Here is a 25,898-nt window from a genome sequence, read left to right as displayed (position 1 = left end):
ATTTGCATTCTCCAGGGGTCTGTCATAACCTGCAATCGCTCCCAGAGGCCCCTGCCCCTGTTTCTCAGGTCTCCATTCCCCTCATCCCTGTGTCCCCCGTGTTCCCCAAGCCCGGCCCCTCAGACTCCCGTCTCCCTGCCCTCTCTCTTTTAAGAGATCAGCTAGCACAGGCCGTGAGCAGGGGCATCTCTTAGGCCCTAGAGCACCGCAGGGGCGGCTGGGAGCAGCTGGGGGCACCTTGGAAGGGGGTGGCCGAGACCTGCCTGGTGATTAATCCTCCCGCTAATGGAGGCCTCACTGCCACCAGGGCTTTTAAGGAAACTCAGGGAAGCCCTTTAGCGCCATCAGAGCCGCCTCCAAGGTCCTTAGCGGGCTCATTAGCGGCCCTCCACCCTGCAATTAGCAGCCCCTCCTCCGAAGGGCTGCAGGAGGGGAAGAAAGCTCCATGGAACCTCTAAGGCCCAAGGCCCTGAGTGGACTGTGGAAGCCTCCACTACCCCACCCCCGCCCCCTACTCATCAAATTCTCTAAAATCAAGTGTCACTGCCCCTCCCTCTCTTCCAAAATACACATTGCAGCTGAAAAGGATTTGCATTCATCCTGACCTGTCCTAGACTAGGTAAGCAAGGTCCAGAGAGGACACGAGGCTTGCCCAAGGCCAGCCAGGCCATGGGGCAGGACCGGCTGGAGGCAGGCGTCCAGCCTCCCAGCACTGTGTCCCCAGCCTCGGGTCGCTCTCCTCTGCTTCCTCCCCCTTCCTCAGGAAAGGCAGCCCCTTCTCTAAGGGCTTTGCAGAGCAGGCAGATCACTGACCTCCTTAGGACTGATCCCTGGGAGTCTCTTAGGCCAAACACTGAGTTCTCCCTTATGCAGGGCAAGAGTAAACGAGGCGACCCAGTTCACTTTCAAAACAGGCTATCCAACCCACATCCCCTGCATTGCAAGGTGGATTCTTTAACTACTGGACCACCGAGGAAGTCCTGTTGCATACTGGTATAGGCAAAAGAAGTTTCTCTAGGGGAGAAACCATATGCACAGAGAGGCATCATAATTCCCTAGAGAATGACTGCCCAGGAGGAAGGGCTGGGCACAGGAGGGATTTCCTTTTCAGTCTATTCCACAAACAGGAGCACCCATCCTGAGCCAGACCCTCTGCCAGGTTCAAGAGGCACAGAAAGTGAAAGGGATGTGTCTTTACTCTCAGGTCAGATGGATGAGTGATTTGAAACAAGTCTTCTCAATTATTCTGAGACTCAGTTTCCCTATCTGTAAAATGGGAATCATTCCCGGTGCTTTGAGAGTCGAGGCCACAGAGAACTAGGTTTCATGGAACAGCCATAGATAGTGGTAGAGATGACAGTGAAAGTCTTGAGAGCACAGCATCAGCTGTATGAGTGCTCAACAAATAGTCATCGGTGTTGCCATTATTTGCTGTAATGCTGGTTGCTATGGAGATAGCTTTCTGACCTCAGGATCCCAGGCTGGGAATTATACACTGCAATCTCCTTTCCCAGATCCCAGCAGATGACAAGATAGAGGAAATGGCATTTATTAAGCACCTACTGTGTGCCAGGCACTGCACTGGACATTCTGCATGTGTTGTTTAATCTTCATGATCTCTAATAGGATAGTTAACATCTTTCCTCCTTCTCATTTTAGGGATGAGGAAATTGGGGCTCAGAGAAGTCAGGTAACTTGCTCAAAGATTCTGCACCCTCAATTCCAGTATGCGGGTAGAGTGGTGGGGGGAGGGGGTTCCCCACGTCCCACTAGGTAGCTCTCTGCAATACCAGCTGGTGTCCTACAATCCAACTCAGTTCTGACACCATCTACTCAGAAACAGCATCAGATCCCGGGGGCTGAGGGCTCAGTGTCACAAAGCTGCCCCCAGCTTCAGTTGCCAGTCACAAGCCCCGGTTGTAACTGTGCTTCTGACCAACAGATTGGAGGTCCAACAAGTCTGCTAGAGCAGCTCACAGAACTCAGGAAACCTGTTTATCCACTAGACTACTGGCTTATTACAGAGGATAATAAAGGATCCAAGCCAACAGCCAGATGAAGAGATACACAGGGTGAGGTCCCAAACCGAAGAATTCATGTCCTCATGGAGTTCAGGGCCCAGCACAATGGCACCAAGAAGCTTTCTGTTTCCCAACCTGGAAACTCTCTGAACCCCATTCTTTTGGGGGTTTTGTGGAGGGTTCATTATCAAGGCATGATTGACTAAATGACTGGCCATTGACTCAACTTCCAGCTCCTCCCCACTCTGCAGAGCTCCAACACTTTATTCATGTGGTTGGCGCCTCTAGCAACTAATCCTGTGTTCAGAGGCTTTCCAGAGTCACCGTATTAACATAAATTCAGGTGTGGTAGGAAAGGGCTTGTTATGAGTAATGCACCCATTTCACCTTGATCAACCCTGAATACTCATTGGAAGGAATGATACTGAAGCTCCAATATTTTGGCCAGCTGATGGGAAGAGCTGACTCATTGGAAAAGACCCTGATGCTGAGAAGGACTGAAGGCGAGAGGAGAAGGGGGCAACAGAGGATGAGATGGCTGGATGACATCACCAACTCAGTGGACTTGAGTTTGAGCAAACTCTGGGAGATGATGCAGGACAGGGAAGCCTGGCATGCCGCAGTTCATGTGGACGCAAAGAGCTGGACACGACTTAGTGGCTGAACAGCAGCACCAGGTGTGGTGAAAAGGGGCTTGTTATGAATAAGACACCCATTTCACCTTAATGGCTCTCCAGTGATTCAAGGAACTGAGGACAAGAGAGCAAATACTAAAACAAAAGATGTTCTTACACCTCGCGTCATTCAGGAAATTCCAAGGGTTTTGGGACCTGTGAGCCAGGAACTGTAGGCAAAAATATATGTATTTCTTACAAATCACAGCATCACAATTGCCTAAGGTTACACTGCTCTCAATCTGCAGAGCACAACAGGTACAAGAATGTTTTATTATAGCCCCAAACTGAAAACAATCCAGGTATCCATCAAGAGGGGAACAGTTGAGAGAACCGTGGTATACATTCATACAGTGGAGTGCTCCACAGCAACGAAAAAGAATGAGCTACTACTACAAAGATGACCAAACCTCATGGACGTAATGTTGAGCAAAAGAAGCCAGATACAAAAGGGTATCTACCGCGCGATTCTGTTTACATAAACTTCACTAACAAGGAAAACTAATCTGTGGTGATAAAGGTCACAATAATAGTTACTTCGAAGTGGTATGGAGCGGAAGTGGGATTGTGGAGTAAAGGGGCTTCTGGGGTGCTGGAAATGTTTCCGATCTTGATCCATGTGATTGGTGGTTATAGGGGTATAAGGTAAGGTAAGATGAAGTCGCTCAGTCGTGTCCGACTCTTTGCGACCCCGTGGACTGTAAACTACTAGGCTTCTCCGTCCATGGGATTCTCCAGGCAAGAATACTGGAGTGGATTGCCATTTCCTTCTCCAGGGGATCTTCCTGACCCAGGGATCGAACCTGGGTCTCCCACATTGGAGGCAGACGCTCTAACCTCTGAGCCACCAGGGAAGCTTGTGTTCCTATATAAAAACTCAGTGAACTGATCTTTAAGATTGTCTTCCATTTAAAAAAGGAAGAAAATTGATAAATAAGTAGATAATTCAACGTGTAATGTGTATGCCTACTCAGCCGTGTCCAACTCTGAGAACCCATGGACTGTACCCGGCCTGGCTCCTCTGTCCATGGAATTTTCCAGGCAAGAATACAGGAGTGGGCTTCCATTTCCTCCTCCAGGGGGTCTTCCCAACCCACAGCTCCTGAGTCTCCTGCATCGGCAACTGGATTCTTTACCACTGAGCCACTGGGGAAATATATTTCATTTAAAAAGATGCCAGGCCAAGAGAGGAGTAACCAAGTAAATTCTGGCTTGGCATCCTGCAGGGAGTGGGATGTGGAAGAAGTCCTGAGTCTTTGCATAGATGGAGGAGTGCCTGCATCCTATGTCCCCCCCTGGACCACTGCCCTGAGGAAGGTGCCTAACTAGTGCCCACCTCCCCCCACCAACTCCATCTGGGAGAGGAAGAGGGAATGAGAAGCAGGAAGAGAAGAAAGTGAGGGGAAACGGTAGGCAGGAGAAAGGGGAAGGTGGGTAGGGGCACATTTCCTCCAAGCCTCCTGTGGTTCTGACTCTCAGCAGAGGAAGTTCAGGGAGCCCTTCTGAGCCACCCAGGGAGCAGGCCTGGGGCTGGCAGGAGCCTGGGAGAGAGGAGACGTTTCTGTGCATTCTGATGGGTCTCAAGACCCACCTTCAAAGAGCTTTCGCCCTGAGCGCTGGGGGATATGTCAGTGCGTGTCCTAGACGGGCCGGGAGGCCGGCGGGCGGGCAGATTCCTGGAGAGGCAGACTCCCGCCACCCCCGCAGGTGCACGGAGTCCCCGGGGCCCGGACTGGAGCCCACCCAGCCCGCCTTCCCTCCGCTCCTTCAGCCCCCTCTGCTGCTTCCCGTCCAGCCGCTGTCTTGTCTTCTGTTTCTGCATTTCCTACCCCTCCTCGCCCCCGGCCCTGAGCTCTCTCCCCACTTCCTGTCTCTCTACCGCCCACCTCTCGCACCAGCGACCCCCTGCTTCCGCCCCCTAGTCCCCAGGCATGTGGCTCCTCTCTAGCCCAATATAAATAATAGAAATTAATTTGTCAGCCAGCGCACGAGCGGTCCAGCCGGCGCAGCAGCAAGCTGAGGAGGAAAGCTGGTTGAAATAATGATTCTTGACTTAAGCAATCGTTCTTTTTATTCCTGAAGGCTACCGGAGTGAGAGTAGCGCCCGGCCGGGCTGCGCTAATGGCGGGCGGCGTGGGCCTGGGGAGGGGAGCGGCCTCATCTGGTCCTCCGGTAACAAGCAGACCGCCCATCCCACTCTCTATTTAAAAGGCAAATGAAGCACTGAGCAGCCCTCTCTAGCAGAACAGTCACACATATGCTTTGGGGACAGGATTTTTCATCAGAAGCACTCCCTCCAGCCCCTAACTACCCCCTCTCTTCAATGCACAGCACCCCCGAACCCGCCCCCAACCAGGAGATGCTCTTACCCTCCCAGGTCAGGTGAAGAGGGATGTGGAAAGCAATTCCCACTTCCTGAAGGGAAAAGCACGGAACACTTACCGACCCAGGCACTGTGCTAGACCCAGGACTCGGCAATTCACATTGAATCCTTACAACCGCCCTCGGAATGAAGTCTGACAGTCATTCCACTTACCCACCCGAAAACTACTGAGAGCTTAAGCAACTTGTCCAACATGGAAGAGAAGAATCACCAGTGCCCAAGGGGAGACATACAGACTTCCTCACTCCTGCAGGAGGGTGGAGGGATAGTGATGCGGTGGGAGAGGGAAGGAATGCATCCACTTGTGCTGGTGGGAAGGCGGGCATCCACGGCATATACATGGACTATTTACAGAGGAATGGGCAGCTTTAAGGTAAACTAATAAGAGACGAGGAAGCACCCCGGGCTAGTTACTGTCCCAGGCTTGAAGGGGACTAGGGAGGGGGGCTGTAGCTATTGGAGCTGGCAGCCCACCCAGCAGGTGCTACAATCCATGGGCTTGGTGGGGAAATACAGCGGCCCAAACTGCAACCCAACAGGGAGAGAGAGGTGCTAAATATCCTGGCCTTTCTCTCCTGCTGCTCTCAGATCTATTGCTAGTGCCTCCCACCAACCAAGCCCAGCGAGTAGCCAGAAAGCCAAACAGACCAAAAGATACAAATCTGGAGGTCGGTCTTCCAGGGCATAAGAGCAAAGTGAAGAGCACAAGTGGATGGAAGGAGGGGGAGGAGGAAGTTTGAGGTGGGAGGTTTTTGCAGGGGCTTCCTGAGAAAGGGCCAATTGGATCCAACTGAGGCTGGGGGGACTAGAGGGGAGAGGAAGGGAGCACCCCCCAGACTCAGAAACCCAATTCTGGCCTCATGGGAGCGGCACCCTGTCTAGTGGGGAGGTAACCAAGTTGGGCATCCTTTGACTGAAACATCAGTTGGGGAGCCAGGGAAACCCAAACAGAAGTGGGAACCCAATAAATGGTTGAAAACTCAGCCAGGAGAGAGTGACAGTTCCCTGGAGAACGGGAACCCTCCTGCAAGTTTGGGGGAGGGAGGTGGAGAAGGAGCTCTTTTTCTTTTAATTACCTAAGTTTCAGGTGTATAGCGTTATCATCGACACCTGTATGCGCTGCAAAGTGCTTGCCACCACACGTCTAGTCACGCCATCACCGTAATGTTGACCACCTTCACCTGCTTGGAAAGGAGCTAATTGAGTGATTCCCAGGTGCCGAGCGTAGACATTCTTGAAAAGCGGTGAGGGCCAGCAGCGTCTGGTGGCAGAGAGAGCACGCAGTCTGCATTAAAGCATCCAGGTAGGAAGAGATGCTGGGAAGAGAGGTGGAGCGGGGCGGAGCTGGGGGAGAACTCAGAAGTCAGTTTTCTCAGCAAGAGGCTGAAGTCATGGCAAGAGCTGGGGGCTTTTTTAATCCACTGTTCTGCCCCCTCCTACATTTGGGAGAAGAGGGATGTGTCCAGAGAAGGCTGTGATGACCCTGCTGAGCCAGAGAGTGTGGCGAGGCCTTCAGGCTGGTGGATGGAGTGCCCAGCTGGCCCCCCTGCTGCTCAGGTGGTCTCTCCTCCCATCCATCTTCCTCCACACAGCAGCCACCAGGATCTTTCCAAAACACCAGCCCGATCATGTCAGTCACGCTTGAATCCCTTCCGTGTTCCCCACTGAACCGATCAAGCCTGGAGCCCTGCCCTGCTCCAAGGCTGACAAGGCAAGCCCGCCGGGGCCCATCTGACCTCGCCAGCCTCCTTCCCCATCCCCACCGACCCCCCCCACCCCCCTGCCGTATTGAATCACTAAGTGCCCAGAATGTCTTGTGTGGGCTCCTTGTACATGTTCCCTCCCCTTAAAATACCCCTCCCCATACTCCCACCTCGTTAATGCCTGCTCTGTCATTAGATGTTACTTAAGCCTTTCCTGATAATCATTTGGCTTTCTATTTTAAAACATATTTCTCCCATTATTAAATATACAGCAATAAATAAATAAATAAATAAATAAATATACAGCAAAGGTTCTTATCTTTGTCTCCCCCTGACTGTAAAACCCATGAAGGCAGGCACTTTTGGGGGTTTCTATAACCCCACTACCTAATGCAGTTCCTGGCACTTACTGGGTGCTTTGTATACACGGTATCATCCATACGCAGGAATGCAATGCAGCTGTATAAAAATGAGGAAAGCTTGATACGAGCTCATATAGAATCACCTCCAAGATCCCCTGTGAAATGCTGAACACAGTGTGTATTTCTATAAAACCGGATCACAAAATAGACATGTATTTATGGGTCTGTACATAATATTTTCAGAAGGAAACTAAAAGAAACTGACAATGTTGGTTGTGTCTGAGAAGAACATGGGGGCTGGGGACAGAAGTGGAGCGTTCTTGGCTTTTGGATTTGGGACCTATTCAGCAAAAAACCAAAAAAAATCATAATTAAAACTAAGAAGTATTAGGTACTTAAATAGGTGTCCCAGAAGCCCTGGAGCGTGGGATGCATGCGTCGGTTGGAGCGGCTTGCCGCTGCCACCCGCTCTTCCTGGATTGTTCCCTGGTGGGGTTGCCCAGGTTGTGCCAGTTGCCACCCCAGGCCCAAAGAAGGACCCAGAAAGGAAGGTGTGGAGGGCCAGCAGGTGGGTCTTCCCTGAATGAGGAAGGTCTGGGAGAGATTTCTTAGGAGCCCAGGAGCTCGAGGGAAGGGAGAGGAGGTAGGGCCTGGAGTGAGCGTCTGTCTCCCTGCTCTGCTCACCTTCCTTGGCCTCCGCATTTCCACTGAAGATGGAAGGAAGAACGGGCCAGGAAGAACTCCAACAGGAGGGATGAGAGCTAGACAGCAGAGAGGACTTCCCAGAAGGAAAGAGCTGAGTTCTCTGTCATCCCCAGTCCTCGGGGCTGGCTGGAGGGCAGGCTTTGTGTCTGCTTATCTTTTTCCCAGGCAATGTATTTTCCCTTGAACCAGGATCAACAAGCTTGATTCTGGATGGTTTTGCATCAGGGTGGGAGCAGTCCGCCCCTCTCCTTCCCCTCCTCTCTGCCTAGAGCTGCCTCACATCCCATCTCTCCTGCCTTAGCCTCCATCACAGGAAATCCTCTTAAAGCAAAAGCCACACCCTGAACTGTCCTGAAAGGGTTCGGCACCAACCAGGATAGGAGAGGCCCAGCAGGAGGGCGGGAGGAAAGGTGTGTCCCGAGCACAGAAAAGCAGGGAGGCTTCCACTCTCTTCTGCCTTTGGGTGGGGGTGAGGGTGGAGGGTCCTGAAGATCTTTTTTGTACAGTTCTTCTGTGTATTCTTGCCTAACAGAAGCAGAAGATATTAAGAAGAGGTGGCAAGGATACACAGAACTGTACAAAAAAGATATTCATGACCTGGATAATCACGATGGTGTGATCACTCATCTAGAGCCAGACATCCTGGAATGTGAACTCAAGTGGGTCTTAGAGAGCAGCTAGTGGAGGTGATGGAATTCCAGTTGAGCTATTTCAAGTCCTGAAAGATGATGCTGTGAAAGTGCTGCACTCGATATGCCAGCAAATTTGGAAAACTCAGCAGTGGCCACAGGACTGGAAAAGGTCAGTTTTCATTCCAATCTCAAAGAAAGGCAATGCCAAAGAATGCTCAAACTACTGCACAATTGCACTCATCTCACATGCTAGTAAAGTAATGCTCAACATTCTCCAAGCCAGACTTCAGGAATACGTGAACTGTGAACTTCCAGATGTTCAAGCTGGTTTTAGAAAAGGCAGAGGAACCAGAGATCAACTTGCCAACATCCGCTGGATCATGGAAAAAGCAAGAGAGTTCCAGAAAAACATCTATTTCTGCTTTATTGACTATGCCAAAGCCTTTGACTGTGTGGATCACCATAAACTGTGGAAAATTCTGAAAGAGATGGGAATACCAGACCACGTGACCTGCCTCTTGAGAAATCTGTATGCAGGTCAGGAAGCAACAGTTAGAACTGGACATGGAACAACAGACTGGTTCCAAATAGGAAAAGGAGTGCATCAAGGCTGTATATTGTCTATAAGTGGGTGGCACCCTGCTTATTTAACTTCTGTGCAGAGTACATCATGAGAAACGCTGGGCTGGAAGAAGCACAATCTGGAATCAAGATTGCCGGGGGAAATAGCAATAACCTCAGATATGCAGATGACACCACCCTTATGGCAGAAAGTGAAAAGGAACTAAAAAGCCTCTTGATGAAAGTGAAAGTGGAGAGTGAAAAAGTTGGCTTAAAGCTCAACATTCAGAAAATGAAGATCATGGCATCTGGTCCCATCACTTCATGGAAACCGTGTCAGACTTTATTTTGGGGGGCTCCAAAATCACTGCAGATGGTGACTGCAGCCATGAAATTAAAAGACGTTTACTCCTTGAAAGAAAAGTTATGACCAACCTAGATAGCATATTCAAAAGCAGAGATATTACTTTGCCAACTAAGGTCTGCCTAGTCAAGGCTATTGTTTTTCCAGTAGTCATGTATAGATATGAGAGTTGGACTGTGAAGAAGGCTGAGCGCCAAAGAATTGATGCGTTTGAACTGTGGTGTTGGAGAAGACTCTTGAGAGTCCCTTGGACTGCAAGGAGATCCAGTCAGTCCATTCTGAAGGAGATCAGTCCTGGGATTTCTTTGGCAGGAATGATGCTAAAGCTGAAACTCCAACACTTTGGCCACCTCATGAGAAGAGTTGACTCATTGGAAAAGACTCTGATGCTGGGAGGGCTTGGGGGCAGGAGGAGAAGGGGATGACAGAGGATGAGATGGATGGCATCACTGACTCAATGGACGTGAGTCTGAGTGAACTCCAGGAGTTGGTGATGGACAGGGAGGCCTGGCGTGCTGCGATTCATGCGGTTGCAAAGAGTCGGACACGACTGAGCGACTGAACTGAACTGAACTGAGGGTGGAGGGAAAGTCTGAGCTTTTTTTTTTACTTCTAATTTATTTATTTATTTTTATTTGGCTGCACCAGGTCTTAATTGTGGCATATGGGATCTTTGAGCTTTGTTGCAATGTGGGGGATCTTCGTTTTCAGCTGTGGGATCTAATTCCCTCACCAAGGGTCGAACCCAGGCCCCCTGCATTGGGAGAGTGAAGTCTTAGCCACTGAACCAGCAGGGAAGTCCCAGGACTGAGCTTTCAAAGCACCCCAGACATGCCCATAACTGGCCCAGTCTCCACACATCTTCCCATAGGCTGGTCTCAGGCTGACCTGTCCTTTCTCACCAAGCCCCGCCCTCTCTCTCTGAAAGACTGCCCCCTCCCCAGGATCAAGGACCCCACCCCAACTCCCCATCCTTCTCCAGCCGAAGGGAGCCCTCAGTGAGGATAGAGGAGACAGGGCTCCCACGCAGCTCCCCACTAACTCACCAGGAGACTCAACCGCAACAAGGCCCTCAGTTCTCAGGCCCCACTTCTCAGCAGTAAAATCCAGTAAACTCCAGAGGTTTGAATGAGGTAAAGTTACTGCAAGGGCTTAGAACACTGTCTCGGCCTAAGAAGGAGATCTTTACTGGGATATGCAGGTTATCCAGCACTGTTCCTTTAGTTTGCTTATTGGGTCAGGACAGAACCCCAGGGAGCAACCCCGCAAACCAAGGGCAAGACCCCCCCTCAAGGTGATTTAGGGGACAGTTAAGGAAAGGCTGCTAGAACAATGGGCAGGCGTCTGAGAACCGTGGGTGGTGCCCATCTGTCTCCTCCCTTGAGAGAACTCCTTACCTGCCCACCTGCCCAGACCCCTGCCCTTCCCTTAGGCAAAGTGTTCATGTATCCATTTGGGAATCTGGAGAGGTGGCAGGGTATGGGTAACCCCCTGGGAGACATTATTATTTTCTGTGAACTAAGTGGTTTGGGTTTTGTTTTTTCTTTGGCTGTACTGCGTGGCATGTGGGACCTTAGTTCCCCGACCAGGGATCCAACCTGCTCCCCATGCATTGGAAGCACAGAGTCTTAACCACTGGACTGCCAGGGACGTCCTGACATTATTTCCTAATCTGAGTTATAAAATATATGGAGTAAAGTGCATGAACCTTAAGTGTACAGTTCAGTTAATGTTTACATATGGATATACTCATGTAGCCCTTCCCAGATGGCTCTAGTGGTGAAGAACTCACCAGCCAGTGCAGGAGACAGAAGAGACGTGGGTTCGATCCCTGGGTCAGGAAGAACCCCTGGAGGAGGGCATGGCAACCCACTTCAGTATTCTTGCCTGGAGAATCCCACAGGCAGAGGAGTCTGGTGGGCTACAGTCCATAGGGTCACAAAGAGTTGGAGACGATTGAAGCAACTTAGCATGTTCAGTTCAGTTCAGTCGCTCAGTCGTGTCTGACTCTTTGCAACCCCATGAATTGCAGCACGCCAGGCCTCTCAGTCAATCACCAACTCCCGGAGTTCACTCAGACTCATGTCCATCGAGTCGGTGATGCCATCCAGCCATCTCATCCTCTGTTGTCCCCTTCTCTTCCTGCCCCCAAGCCCTCCCAGCATCAGAGTCTTTTCCAATGAGTCAACTCTTCACATGAGGTGGCCAAAGTGTTGGAGTTTCAGCTTTAGCATCAGTCCTTCCAAAGAACACCCAGGAATGATCTCCTTTAGGATGGACTGGTTGGATCTCTTTGCAGTCCAAGGGACTCTCAAGAGTCTTCTCCAACACCACAGTTCAAAAGCATCAATTCTTCGGCGCTCAGCTTTCTTCACAGTCCAGCTCTCACATCCATACATGACCAGTGGAAAAACCCTAGCCTTGACTAGACGGACCTTTGTTGGCAAAGTAATGTCTCTGCTTTTGAATATGCTATCTAGGTTGGTCAAAACTTACTCATATAACTCATATAAGGGTAGTCACTCTTACAGTTTCTACAGGCTTAAATTAATTCCACCCCTTCTCAAACTTCATATTAATAGAATCATACAGTATGCGATGTTTTTGGTGCCTGGCTTCCTTTTTTATCGGCTTCCCTTGTGGCTCAGCTGGTAAAGAATCTGCCTGCAATGTGGGTGACCTGGGTTCGATCCACGGGTTGGGAAGATCCCCTGGAGAAGGGAAATGCTACCCACTCCAGTATTCTGGCCTGGAGAATTCCGTGGACTGTAGAGTCCATGGGGTCACAAAGAGTTGGACACAACTGAGTGACTTCCACTTACTTTCTTTTTTTTAATATCTTTTTAATATGAGTATAATTGGTGGTTTAGTTGCTAAGTCATGTCTGACTTTTTGTGATTTCATGGACTATAGCCTGCCAGGCTCCTCTCTGCCTGGGATTTCCCAGGCGAAAATACTGGAGTGGGTTGCCATTTCCTTTTCCGGGAGATCTTCCTGACCCAGGGATTGAAGCTGGGTCTCTTGCATTCCAGGTGGAGTCTTTACTGACTGTGCCACCAGGGAAGCCACCAGGAGGATAGCTGCTTCACAACATTTTCTTGGTTTCTGCCATACATCACGGAGAAGGCGATGACGCCCCACTCCAGTACTCTTGCCTGGAAAATCCCATGGATGGAGGAGCCTGGTGGCTACAGTCCTTGGGGTCGCTGAGAGTCGGACACGACAGCGACTTCACTTTCACTTTTCACTCTCATGCATTGGAGAAGGAAATGGCACCCCACTCCAGTGTTCTTGCCTTGAGAATCCCAGGGACGGGGGAGCCTGGCAGACTGCCATCTATGGGGTCGCACAGAGTCGGACACGACTGAAGCGACTTAGCAGCAGCAGCAGCCATACATCAACATGAATCAACTATAGGTATACATATGTCCCTTCCCTCTTGAACTTCCCTCCCACCCTATCCCGTCACTCAAACCAGTTGTCACAGAGCACCAGCTTGAGCTCCCTGCATCATACAGCAAATTCCCACTGGCTTCCTTCACTCCGCATTACATCTGTGAGCTTCCTGCATGGTGTTGCATGTGGTTATAGCAATTTTTTCTCATTATCGAGTAGTTTCATTGTATACTATTAGCAGCATTATGCTATATATTGTGTGTAAATACATATAATGTATATATATACATATACAATCACTATTTACTTAACTTCTTGTTGGTTGGTATTTGTGTTGTTTCCAGTTGTTGGCTATTATGAATGAAGTTGCTCAGAACCATCTTCTGATGAATCCATTAACATTATTTTCAGACACACACTTGACTTTTAAAATAAACAACAATATAACACTTTCTGCTTTCTCCCGCTGAGCTGTGCCATGCTGGGATGAGATGGCTGCAAACTCTGCAGAGTGGATGAGTCAGTAGGAGAAGAGGCAGCTTCAGGACCCCCTGGACAGACCCCAGAAACCTTTAACTACAGCCTTGGGTCTTTATGCCGCTAGATGAGGCCCTGGCCAAGGTCTGTACCCAGAACCTCGGAGCAGGGAAAAACAGAACAGGTTCTAAAACATGCCTGACTGTGTTGAGCATGGAATTTATGAAACATATACCACTTCACAGATGAGGAACCAGAAGTTTGGAGAAGTTGAGCAACTTGGGTTCAAACTGTGGCTCTGCCAGCTGCTGGCTGTTTGGTTTTAGACAACTTTAAGTTCTCTGAGCCTTCATTTCCTCACCCTGGGTTGGGGAAGGTGGGAATAGTAATATTTACCTCATGGGGTTGTCAGGAGAATTAAATAACAGATGTAAACCACCTAACACAGTACCTGGCATCTATAATAATGATTTTTTTTTTCTTGTTTATTTTCTGCTCAAGGTCACACAGCTAGTAAGCAGGAAAAATAAATAAATCAAAACCAAAGTTCTTAAAGGGAAGGGGAAAGAGTAAAAAGGAATATTTTTTGAGTGCCAAATTAGGAACTGTGACCATCCTTTGCATCTCCGCATTCTCTGTATCCGGCATAATACCCCGCATACAGTGAGCACTCAGTGAATGCCTGGTAGATGATGGAGTGGAGGAGGGAACAAATAAACGCAGTCATCCACACCCAAATTGCTTTGAAGCCTTGTTTTGGAGGGGCGACCCACTGGGCTTTATTGGGATAGAGAAAGTGGCTGGGTGGTCTGCAGGGTGGACAGGTGTCCCTGGCGGGCTCTCACCTCAGCCAGGAAGAATTTTTGGCTGCATGAGGTTGGGTTAGAGAGTGTGTGTCAGGGAGTAGGGAGAAGGGAAGGCAGAGGAAGAGACACTGGGAGCAGGTTCTTAACAGTAGGTGAACCACGTAGGCAATGGACAGGACTCTCAGGGTTAGATACGGGGCCCTGAGGGCTCCGCACGGAGCTGGCTGGCTGGTCAAGGGCGCAGCCAAGGCCCCTGGGAGATAACACAGCCATTCTGTGCACCTCCCCTCTCCCTCTGTAAAGGCAGGGGCCAGGCCAGCCAGTTTGCAAAGCATGTGCAGCAAGGCAGGGAAGCCGTCCTGGGATTCCTGCTTCCACCTCAAGGAGGTGGGGCTGCTTCTCCCACTCATTTATCCTTTGGGATGACTCATGGCTGACTTGTCAGGAGGGCCGAGGGTTCCAGAGAAGAGAGGCAGCTGCCACCTCGTCCCTGTGTGCACGGCCGGGGCTGGCAGCCTAGCAACGCGAGTGTTCCCAGGCTGGCCACAGGGGGGCGAGGGAGAGCCAGTCCCTGGCGTTCAGACCATCTGGGCCATTCCTGGGCCGGGAAGAGCACTGGAGTGGGAGTCTGGGTGGGGGCTGGGTGCCGGACCTCCCTGGGCCTCCTGCAGGCTGGCCATCGTGGGCAAGCCCCTTTCTCCCTCTGCGCCTGAGCAAACTCCAAAACGGGCGTGGTGGGACCTCTCTTGCCTGAAACCAGGATTGTCTCATTTGTCCTTTGTGTTTATGCCTCAAGTTTGATAAGTCAGGGAAGTTTTCCCAGCTGATTGATGTAGTTAATCACACTCCTAGCTTTGTTCCCCAGAAAGACTTAGAGAAACTGCTTTCGTTGAGATTATGTCTTATAAATCCATCAGGGGTGCAAATTGGGAACAAGAGAACGCACAGTGCCAGGCAGACTGTGTGAAATGCTTTGCTTTCAGCCTCTCTGTGAATCCTCACAACCGCCCTTCACGCTGGACTTGAGAACGAGGGGCGTCTTCTCTGATGCTTTACTTTTATAAAAGCTGTAACTTAACCTGCAGTAAAGCGCCCTCACCTTAACTGCACGTACAGCTCAACAAATCTTTACCTGTATGTACACCCAGACCATTCCAGGTATTTGCAGTGCCCCAGAAGCCTCCTCCATCCCATCCCAGTCAATAATCCCTACAGGTAACCTCTATTCTGATTGCAAAATAGTATTTTGTTCCCATTACCTAGATGGGGATACTGACGCTCAGCAATGTAAGGTGACTTGCTCAAAGTCAAGTAGCTGGAAAGAGCACTATATATGTTTTTGAAGGGAGAGCGTGTTTGGAGAGCTTGAAAGAGGATGCGAGCTTGCCAGAACCCAACTTCAACACCGTTCAGCACTGTCCAGCAGGTTCCCATCCTCCTCCCATCCTCCCCGTGAAGTGGCAGCCGGCTTCAGGAAGGGAACAACTTCGCCTCCACTGACAGAGGCCGCATCTTCCCTCACCCCCTCCTTCATCATCCCCACTGGCACCTGAGTGCCTCACCTTCCCTGGAGGGTCCACCTGGGAGAACAGAACCGTGTCTCATCCAAAACAGCTTTAAGCCTAAACCCTTTACTTGCGAAGTGATTGAGGATTCATTGCAGGAGCAAAATCCAGCAATTTCCTATTAGTGGTTAGTAATCTCTCTCCACCTGGAGTGCTGCAGACTGTCAGTAGGAAAACCCGCCCCCTACTAGATCCTCCCTGGGGTCCTGTCTGGGCTTGAGCTGCAAACTCTGCCCCTTCAGGAAGCAACCCCAGTCCTTCTGGGAGCTTCAGCCCAGAGGAGCATCTGAGAGGATGCTCCGGCCACTACTAGCATTGATATTTGCAGGCCCCTCCTGTGAAAGTCGTCCATCCCCGCGGGGCTGACTCAGAAATTTATTTTAATGCACGTATTGTTTTGATACTGACCTCAAAATTCTCTTTCTCTCTCATCCCTTACATGCTCTACTCCCTCCTAAAAGTTTGGTTAACACCTTGTCCTGTCCTTCTGATTGTAAGAAGCAGCACAATTCACCAAAAGGAACCCTTGGTCTGGTGTTTCACAGAGATGGACTTGAGTTTCAGCCCTGGAAACTTCTCCACTGTGTGACACTGGGTAGATTCCTTAACCCTTGAGTGGCAAAACTGCTGGTGTTACCTCTCTTCTTTCATAATCACAAAATCTCCAACTTTTATTTTTTTATTTTGAAATATTTATTTATTTGACTGCACAGGGTTGGGTCTTAGTTTTGGCAGGCATGCAGGATCTTTTTTTAGTTGAGGCATGCAAACTGTTGGTTGCAGCATGTGGGATCTAGTTTCCTGACCAGGGACTGAACTCAGGTCCCCTGCATTGGGAGCACAGAGTCTTAGCCACTGGACCACCAGGGACGTCTCTAGAACCTCCAACTGTTAGTTCAGCACGTGGCCAACCAGACGACACTTCCCAGCCTTTTTTGTATGGCCAATCAGAAATAAACAGAAATGTCATGTGACAGCTTTGAGGAACCTTCCTTAAAGTCAAACTTTGCTTGCCCTCTTCTTCATTCTCCCTCGCCCATCTTCTAGCCGGAACGAAGAAGTGATGGCTGGAGCTCTAGCCACCATTTTGTACCCTGATAACAAGGACCACACTAGCAGCGGTGGAGAAGCAAACTCTGAGGACTGTGTGCAGAAGAGCTGCCATGCCAGCCTGGACAGCTCCCCCATGCACTTTCACATAAGCTGGGAAAGCTTCTCTCTCTGGGTCTTTGTTGTGTAACCCATTCCTAGCTAATATACCTGCTACGTTTCAGTTTCCTGAGCTGTAAATGAAGATAACAATGTCTACCTTGAAGATTACTCTGAGGAAGACCAAGGAGGGTAACACAGAAAAAGAGCCTCGTATAGTATAGAAATACTACTTTAATAAAACACAGTATAAATAGCATATGTAGTATACATAGTATAATAGTAAAAATATTCACACTAAAACATCCGTCCACACCCTCCACTCCGATGTCCGTACTCACTCAGTGCAGTCCGAGCATCCCCCGTGTATCCGACACTGCTCTGGGCACTGGAGATTCAGAAATGAAAGCTGCAATCACTTACCCTCAGGGGACTCCCAGGTCATGAGAAGTCAGATAGATAAACAGACCGTGTGGCCGGTGCTCAGCGGGTAGAACTGTTACCAAGGTGCAGAGGAGAAGCGCTGGATGGAGGAGGAGAGCAGACTGAGTAGAAGGCGTGGTGCTGGTAGGGGGGAGCTTCCTGGAGGAGGTGATCCTAGAGCTGAACCTCAAAACCGGAGGAGTCGTCAGCCCAAAGAAAGGTCTTCTGGGAGGGGATGCCAAGTGTGCACAGGCGTGGAGGCGTGGCTGCGTGAGTCACACTTATGGAACTTCGGGAAGCCATTAGGACTGGAGCCTGAGTGGGAGGAAGCAGCTGCAAGAGAGGAAGGCCTTGTCGGCTGGAAGCGTCTATCTTTTGGCCCCAGGGGCTCGAGTGCCTGCCTGACCTTGATTAATGACAGGACACTGAAACTGGAAGTGTGTGTATGTTGGAGTGGGAGGATATCTGTAAACACACACACACAGAGTAAGATTATACGTGTATAGAGACGGTGTTTGTTAGCACTCTGGTTATAAGCAACAGAAACTAAGTTAAGGAAGGAAGGTGGAATTTATTATTATAGAGACAGAGGTGTGTCTTGTGGAATCCACTGTTACCATCACAGTTGGGCCCCAACGTAATGAGGTCTCTGCCCCAAAGGAGCTTAGATTACAGCGCCAGCCTCAAGGTGGTTCCGACTCAGGCTCCCTAGAGCTCTCCTTTTCTCCATTTCAAATGCCCAGACAGAGACTCTGATTGTTAGAGCTCAGGGCAGCTACCATCCCTGATCCAGTCCGAAGGGTCAGTGGACAGGGCCATAGTCAACTAACTTGGCCCCTGGAGACCTTGCCTGTGGCAGGAGGGAAGAGGGGACAGCCCCACAGGAGTGGTTGAGATCAGAAGGAGGACTCTCAGAGACTTAAATGAGCTCAAGGTGTCCTCATTCTCAATTCAGTGTCTTACAACAAATAATAATGGTATAGTGATACTCTGTGGCATAATAATGCTGCTAATAGTAGAATAATAATGGTAAGGATAGGAACAAGGGTATACTGAAGACTTATTCTGTGGCTGGGTGCTGTTCTAAGCATTTAAAGTATATTAATTCATTTGTTCTTCAAAACAGTAGGTGCTATCATCATGCTCATTTTTTAAAGACTTTTTATTTTATATTGGAGTATAGCTGATTAACAATGTTGCGGTTCTTCCAGGTGGATAGCAAATGGACTCAGCCATACACATACATGTATCCATTCTCCCCAAAACTCCCTTCCCATCCAGGCTGCCACATAACATTGAGCAGAGTTCCCTGTGCTATACAGAAGGTCTTGTTGGTTATCCATTTAAAATGTAGCATCACACTCATTATATAGATGAGGACACTGAGGTGCAGAGAGCTCTTTTTTAAGCCTGCACATTTATCCAGGCAGTATGGTGTCAGATTATGCTTTTGTAATCATGGTGATGTACCTTCTCATCCCTATAACACAGAAGATTCTACTGTGTGTCACAAAGTGTGTGTTTGAGCCCCTTATCCACATGTACATGCACACACAGCACCACTTAGATGTGTACCAGTCTCTATTTGGCTCCCATCCCAAAAAGTGCCTGGAATAAAATGCCTCACTCTGGCTGCTTATGGTCTATATCCCCCTTATATTGGGGCCAAGTGTCCCCAGGCCACATTTTCCCAAACCTTCATGCTTTCTCTTCTCTCTGCTATCAGAGCTCTTCTCATGAAAGCATGTGCAACTCATTCTCACAAACACGTAAGTGACTGAGAAGAGCGTAAAACACTACCCTAAACGGAGCAGTCCTTAAAAGCCAGCCCTGTGGGTGCTTAGACTGGACCATACTCTCTTGCTCTAACATCATCCACAGCTCTCCAGTTATTGCAGAACAAAACCCAAACACTAGCCATCTGTCCAGCCTTATCTCCTACCGCATACAACCAATGTGTCCATTTTTAAAACATGCATAGTTCAAATAAATAGGACTACTTGTCCAGTCAACCCACTCCAGTGCTCTTGCCTGGAAAATCCCATGGACGGAGGAACCTGGTAGGCTACAGTCCATGGGGTCGCAAAGAGTAGGACACGACTGAGCGACATTTACTTTACTTGTTCAGCATAGCAAGGAAGTGCAGAAGAGAGAGAACTTTGGGAGTTTTCAGAGGAAAAGTGTCCACAGAGATGGAGAGTGGTGCTGAGAAGTGTTGATAGAGAGTGTGCTTGGCGAGAAGGACATGGGCTGTGAGAAAGATGGGGAGGTGGAGATAAAGGAGGCTTATCTTTCTCTCCACGTGTCCTGTACTCCAAGGCTGGAAACTAGACCTGATGATGATGATAACAAAAGTAAGACAGCTCACGTTTATATTCAGTGAAACATCCAGACACTGTTCGGAGCATGTAGGTATACTGCTGCATTTGATCCGCACCGTAACACTATAAGCTACTATTGTCATTTTACAGATGAGGAAACTGAGATCCACGTGGGTAATATATTCAACTCCTCTGGCTCCTCCGATCGGCTCTGGTCTCTGTTAGAGCCCCATTTGACTCTCCCCTTCTCCCAACTAATCTCTTTCTGTCCTTCCTCAGTCAACGATTGGTATCTGGGCCTTTGCCTCTACTTTCTGTTCCTGGCTTCTTTCTGTGTCTGTCTGCTGGCCCTCCCCTCCTCTGTTTAGTTCAGACATACTCTTCATCACACTCTCCAATCATTCATCATCCATCAAAGACTAAAAGGGAAACTGGCGCTGTGACCAAGCTCTGCGCCATCAATAACGTGCTGATGCCTCACTCTGGAGAAGGCACAGAGATGCCTGGGGCCGGAGGAGTCAGGGTGGGAGGACAGCGTCCAGGTGGGCCGAAGGGATCATTCTTCACCCTGTTTGCCCAGAATGGGCGTTGGTGTGAAAGAGATGTGGATTTACCCTCAGCTCTCCAGGAAAGTTCTGGAAAACCATCTGGATCTGGATTCCTTACAGTCCAGCTCTGCTTCTGGATGCCTCCCTGACTGTGACAGGGAGATATAGGGTCCGTCAAGTTCCAGGTCCAGGCCTTCTCAGGGTGAGAGCTGGGAGGCAGGGACAGCCTGGGAGGGCTGCAACAGGAGGGAGCAGGCAGGCGGAGGCTGGAGGAGTCATGAGTCTGATACAAAGAGAGATTCCACGGGGGAGCTGGAGGAGTCACTGAGGGCGGGCGGCTTCATTGCTTCCCACTGTACTTTAGACCCACTCCTTTCCGTCTGTCCTCTGGAGGGCTAGGCATGTGTGTCTACCAGTGACGGGGTAACCAAAATAGCTCTTCTGTACACCTGGAAGGGCGGAGGCTGTCCTTGGAAGTCACTGCTGTGCTGATGGGCTGATGTGACGGTGTGTAGATTGCTCACCCTTCTGTCTTGTCAGTGGATTTTTTTTATCATCTGCATTAGGGTCTCCTAGAATAGTCAAGGACTTCCCAGGTGGTGCTAGTGGTAAAGAACCCGTCTCCCAATACAGGAGATGTAAGAGACACGAGTTCGATCCCTGGGTTGGGAAGATCCCCTGGAGGAGGGCATGGCAACCCACTCTAGTATTTGTGCCTGGAGAATCCCATGGACAGAGGAGCTTGGTGGGCTACAGTCCACGGAGTCACAAAGAATTAGACACTGAAGTGACTTAGTGCGCACACACACACACACACACACACACACACACACACACACAATGGTCAAATTAGAGAAAAATTTCAATTCAGCCCAAAGACTTCACACACATGCAAGGAGGTCCAGATCCCGAGGCCTTGATAAACTAGAGGGTCCAGCAGCCATGGGTCCAATAAACATCCTACAGACATGAAGCTGGTTGATGGACGTCTTCCAGATAAGGAATGTGCTTTTGAACTGTGCCTTTTACTGACTCTCAAAGACTGGAAATTTTGACAGGAACAGACTGTGGCACAAAGTAGAAATGTAGCAAACATCAGATTTTGATGAAATCAAAGGGCAGGGGATGGGATTTTAATCTTTTTGTGGTAATAACTCCAGTAGGATGTGGGGAGTCTTTCGGGCTTCTGGACTTATGGACTCAGGATTTGTCCTGTGATTCTAATTCATTTACTTTGATTTCCTCTGTGTAAGCTGGAATGCTCTGGGAGGACTTCTTTAAGACCACATGAAAGCTTTAAGAGATCTATAAATAGAGTCAAAAACCCCAGATGATTGTTTTCCCACAGACGGCTAAGTGAGGTGGCAGGACCAGAGTAGAGGGGAGTTGTCCCTCCTCCCCAACCGCCTCCCTCCCCACCCCGGCACGTTCACTGCCATTGCCTTTGCTATCAGGACCTCTGAACCCTGGAGGATAAAGCTCCTCTCCCTTCCCAGCTCCCACGGAGCATGGCATGATTCGGGGGTGTGTGGGGGGGTGTTGGTAGGGGTGGGAGAGCTTTCCACCAGCCCCCAAATTGCGCCCTCCTGGGCCCCTTACCCCATGGGCAGTTGAGTACGAGGAAGAAATTGAAGAATTCTAACAGCCCAGTCTGTAAAAAGTGATGGGGGCCTACTTTCTTTCTTTTTTTTTTTTTTAGGTTATTGGGGTATAAAGTACAGTATCCTTTCCCCCCCAACATTTTCCCAGCTTTATTGTGCTATTATTGACATACAACCTATACAAGTTTAAAGTGTACAGTGTGATGATTTGAAATGTAAATATATTGGAAAATGATTTCCACAATGAAAAGTGAAAGTGTTAGTCACTCAGTCGTGTCTGACTCTTCATGACTCTGTGGACTGTAGCCCACCAGGCACCTCTGTCTATGGGATTCTCCAGGCAAGAATACTAGAGTGGGTTGCCATTTCCTTCTCCAGGGGATCTTCCTGACCCAAGGATCAAACCTGATCCCTGCACTGCAGGCAGATTCTTTCCTGTCTGAGCCACCAGGGAAGTTTCCACAATAATGTTAGTTAACACCTCTGTCCCCTCACATAATGAGAATTTTTCATGGTGATAAAACTTAAGTTCTACTCTTTTACCAAATTTCAAGTATATAATACAGTGTTATTAATTATTGTCACTATGTTTTACATTAGATTCCCAGAATTTGTTCATTTTATAGGTAGGACTTTATATCCTTTGATCAATATTTCCCCATTTCCCCCCACTCCCCAGCCTCTAGCAACCACATTTTCTTCTTTATTTCTATGAGTTTCTATGAGTTTGGGAATCCTCTCAGTAAGAAATTTCTTTGTTCATGGGAAATCCTACATTTATTGAGAAGTCCTTGTTGTATGTCTACCTATTGGGGCATCTCTACCAATGGAGAAATTTTGGAGAGAAACTGGTGCTCAAGGAAAACCCCTTTGTTGATTTCTTGGTGTGTAGTCCTTGAGGCTGGGCTGGGTAAACTGGGGACCGGAGTGTGAGGGGGTGGGGAGAGGCTTCTGGATGGAAGAGGTCAGGGTTCCTGGTGTTTAGTCCAAAGGTTGTAAGGTCATTTACTACTTCCAGTACAATGTTAATTTTTGCTTTAAGAAACTGAATGGGGAAGCGGGATAGATTAACTCAGTGGAGACTGAAAAGACTCCATAGGACTTTTTTTTTTTTTTTTTGAGCAATAAATGACTTTATTTATTTGTTTGCTTATTAGGCTTATTGTTTGCAGCACTTGGGATCTTTAATTGCAGCATTCGAACTCTTAGTTGTAGCATGTGGGATCTAGTTCCCTGACCAGAGATCCAACCCAAGTCCCCGAATCCGGGAGCTAGAGGGTCTTAGCCATTGGACCAGCAGGAAGTCCCGACATCACAGAATTGTGTAGCCCCTCTCCCTCACACTTCCCCTTTCCTCTAGTCCCCCCACTCCCCTCCTTGAGACTTTTTTGATTATCACGCTGGGAGAGTGGCTGCTGTTGGCACCTGGTGGGTAGACACAGGATAAACCCCCACAAATGAATGATGGGTCTCAGAATGTCAACAGTGCTGAGGGTGAGAAACCCCAGTCTAGGGCAACAGGCTGTGGAGGGGTGAGTAGACCCAGGGATCAGTCCTGGTGAGGAGGTCATCTGTGGCTCTTGGCTTGATGGGCAAAGAAAAAGCCATTCCACTCTATTCCAAATATCCAAAAGTTAGAGAGGGTGATGGGGGGCCTTCCAGAACAGGGAGGATGTTGGCAGTGGGGGAGGGGCTTGGGTAAGGGGGACACAAAGCTGGTCCCACTGCTATTCTCTGGGCTTCTCTCTCCACAGCTGATCTCAGGGGCGGCATTACTGGAGCCCATTACAGCCCTAACCAGAGACAAATACAGCAGCATTAATTTAATTTTATTTACATTTCAGAGTCATTTAGAGGGAATACATTGAACTGAAGTTGATTGAAAGTGTCCTCCAGGATAAGCCCTGAGCTTCCTCAGGCTGCCAGACCTTGATGAACAATGGCAGCAGCTTCTGCCCAGAGCACAGCCCCCCCTGGAAGGCTGGGCAGGAGGAGGGAGCAAGCAGCGAGGGGGCAGCTCCCTCCCTGGGAGCCAGAGGACCTCGTCCCCTCCCCCTTTTCTGCCTTCCACCAACTCCTTAAACAGTTTGCCCTTTCTCCTCTTCAGATCTCCTACAAAGGCCTAGGGTATATTCCTCCCACAAATCCATCTAATTCAGTTCAACTACAGCAAGCGTTAATTGATCTCTGACACTTGGCTAAATTCTAGGGATCAGAGATGAGCAAGTCACCTTGCGGACGTTGGAGTCAGGGCTCAATTTCCAGTTTTATCCATTAAGAGTTTTTTGATCAGGGCAAGTTATTTATCCTCTGCGGGTCTCAATTTCTTCATCTTTAAAATGAGACTAAAGCAGGAAAAACCAAAGCGCTATTTAAGAGAAAGCCAATAGTCTCTTCTGCTTCCTGAATAGGTGGTTCTTTCATTCAGGAAAACACTTTGATGAGTCTCCATAGGTGATTTTGGCAGGAAAGAGGGGGTGCTCGGCCTGGCCTGTAGGCTAAGGGGAACAAAACTGTTTTGCATAACAACATGGTTGGGGGGACAATCACATGACAAAGGGACCTGGAAGGGACCCACCGGGACCCACCCAATGACAGAGGGAGGCCAGTGTCATGACCCTACCTCCCAAGGAACGTCAGGTTGCTTTCTATCCTGTGTTATAATTCTCCCAATTGACTCCAAATCTTCAGTAAAAATCAACATTGTCATGATGTGTCAGTGGCACTTCGAGGGGATGAAGAAAGACAAGACGGGTGGTGTCCAGTGTGGAGCAGAGTGTTGCAATAAGAAGACAGTGGCCAAGGAGCCCAGGGGCAACATTAAGGGCCACATGGGAGTAGAAATGGAGGGTGACACCCACGGAGTGTGTACTCTGGGTGGTATTGTTCTAGGAACAGGCAACACTCCTCTACGGTGACAAGTCAGAATGGTGGTTAGGGGGTTTTGTTAGTGGTGGTGTTAGGTTTTGTGGGGGACTGGCTAGGATGGGCCTTCTGGGGGTACCGGAAATGTTCACTTGATCTGGATGGTGGTTATGCCAGGGTATACATGTGTGTGCAGGGATGTCAATCAAACTGCTCATTTAGGGTGTGAGTACTTTTTTGTATGTATATTACACCTCAATAAAAGTGAACACTTGAGAACCACCAGACCGACAAGTTACAGAGCTGTGCAATCCTCAACACAACCTTTCTGCCCATTTGCTTTCATTCCTACCCAGCCTCTGGCAACCACAAATCTGCTTTCTTCCTCTATGGATTTGCCTTTTCTGGGCATTTCATATTAATGGAATTGTGAATATGTAGACTTCCGCATTTTTCCCTGAGCATAATGTTTTGGACATTCACTCACATTGTAGCAGGTACCAGTGCTTTTTTTTTTTTCTTTTGCTGCTGAATCATATTCTAATAGAGAGATATATCATTAACCAATTAATGAATATTTGGGTTATTTCCGCTTTTTGGCCACTGTTTGGCTATTTGAATATTTTTCTACAAGTCTGTGCAGACATATATTTTCATTTTCTTGGGGGTAGATTCTAGGAGTAGAATTGCTACGCTGTATAGTAAACAAATGTTTAGCCTATTAAGAAACTGCCAAACTCTTTTCCAAAGTGGCTGACCCTTTCTACCTTCCTTTCTGCAATGTATGAGAGTTCCAGTTTTCCTGCATATGCTCCAGGACCTGTTAATGTCTGGCTTTTTGCTTATACATACTAGTGGTTGTGAGTGGTATGTCATTGTGTTTCTTTAAATTATTATGATAAAATATTGGCTATATTCCTTGTGCTATACAATATATTTTTGCAGCTTATTTTTTTTATTTTTTTATTGCACTATAGTTGAGTTATGATGTTGTGTTAGTTTCTGCTATACAGCAAAGTGAATCAATTATACATAAAAACATATCCAATCTTTTTTAGATTTGTGTTTTTCTAATGACTAAGATGTATATCTCTGTTGGTGAGTGTCTATTCACACCCTTTGTCCATTTTTAAATTGGATTGTTTGTCTTTTTATTATTGAGTTTCAAGTACTCTTTATATATTCTAGATTCCAGCCCTTTATCAAATACATGATTTGCAAATATTTTCTCCCAGTTGATGGCTTGCCTTTTCATGTTTCTGACGGTATCTATTTTTTTTAAAGAGTTTTTTGATATGGACCATTTTAAAAGTCTTTCCTGAAATTGTTAACAGTATTGCTT

The sequence above is a fragment of the Capra hircus genome, chromosome 23, assembly GCF_001704415.2.
Source record: "Capra hircus breed San Clemente chromosome 23, ASM170441v1, whole genome shotgun sequence".
NCBI lineage: Eukaryota > Metazoa > Chordata > Mammalia > Artiodactyla > Bovidae > Capra > Capra hircus.
Note: the sequence above shows the minus strand (reverse complement) of the source record.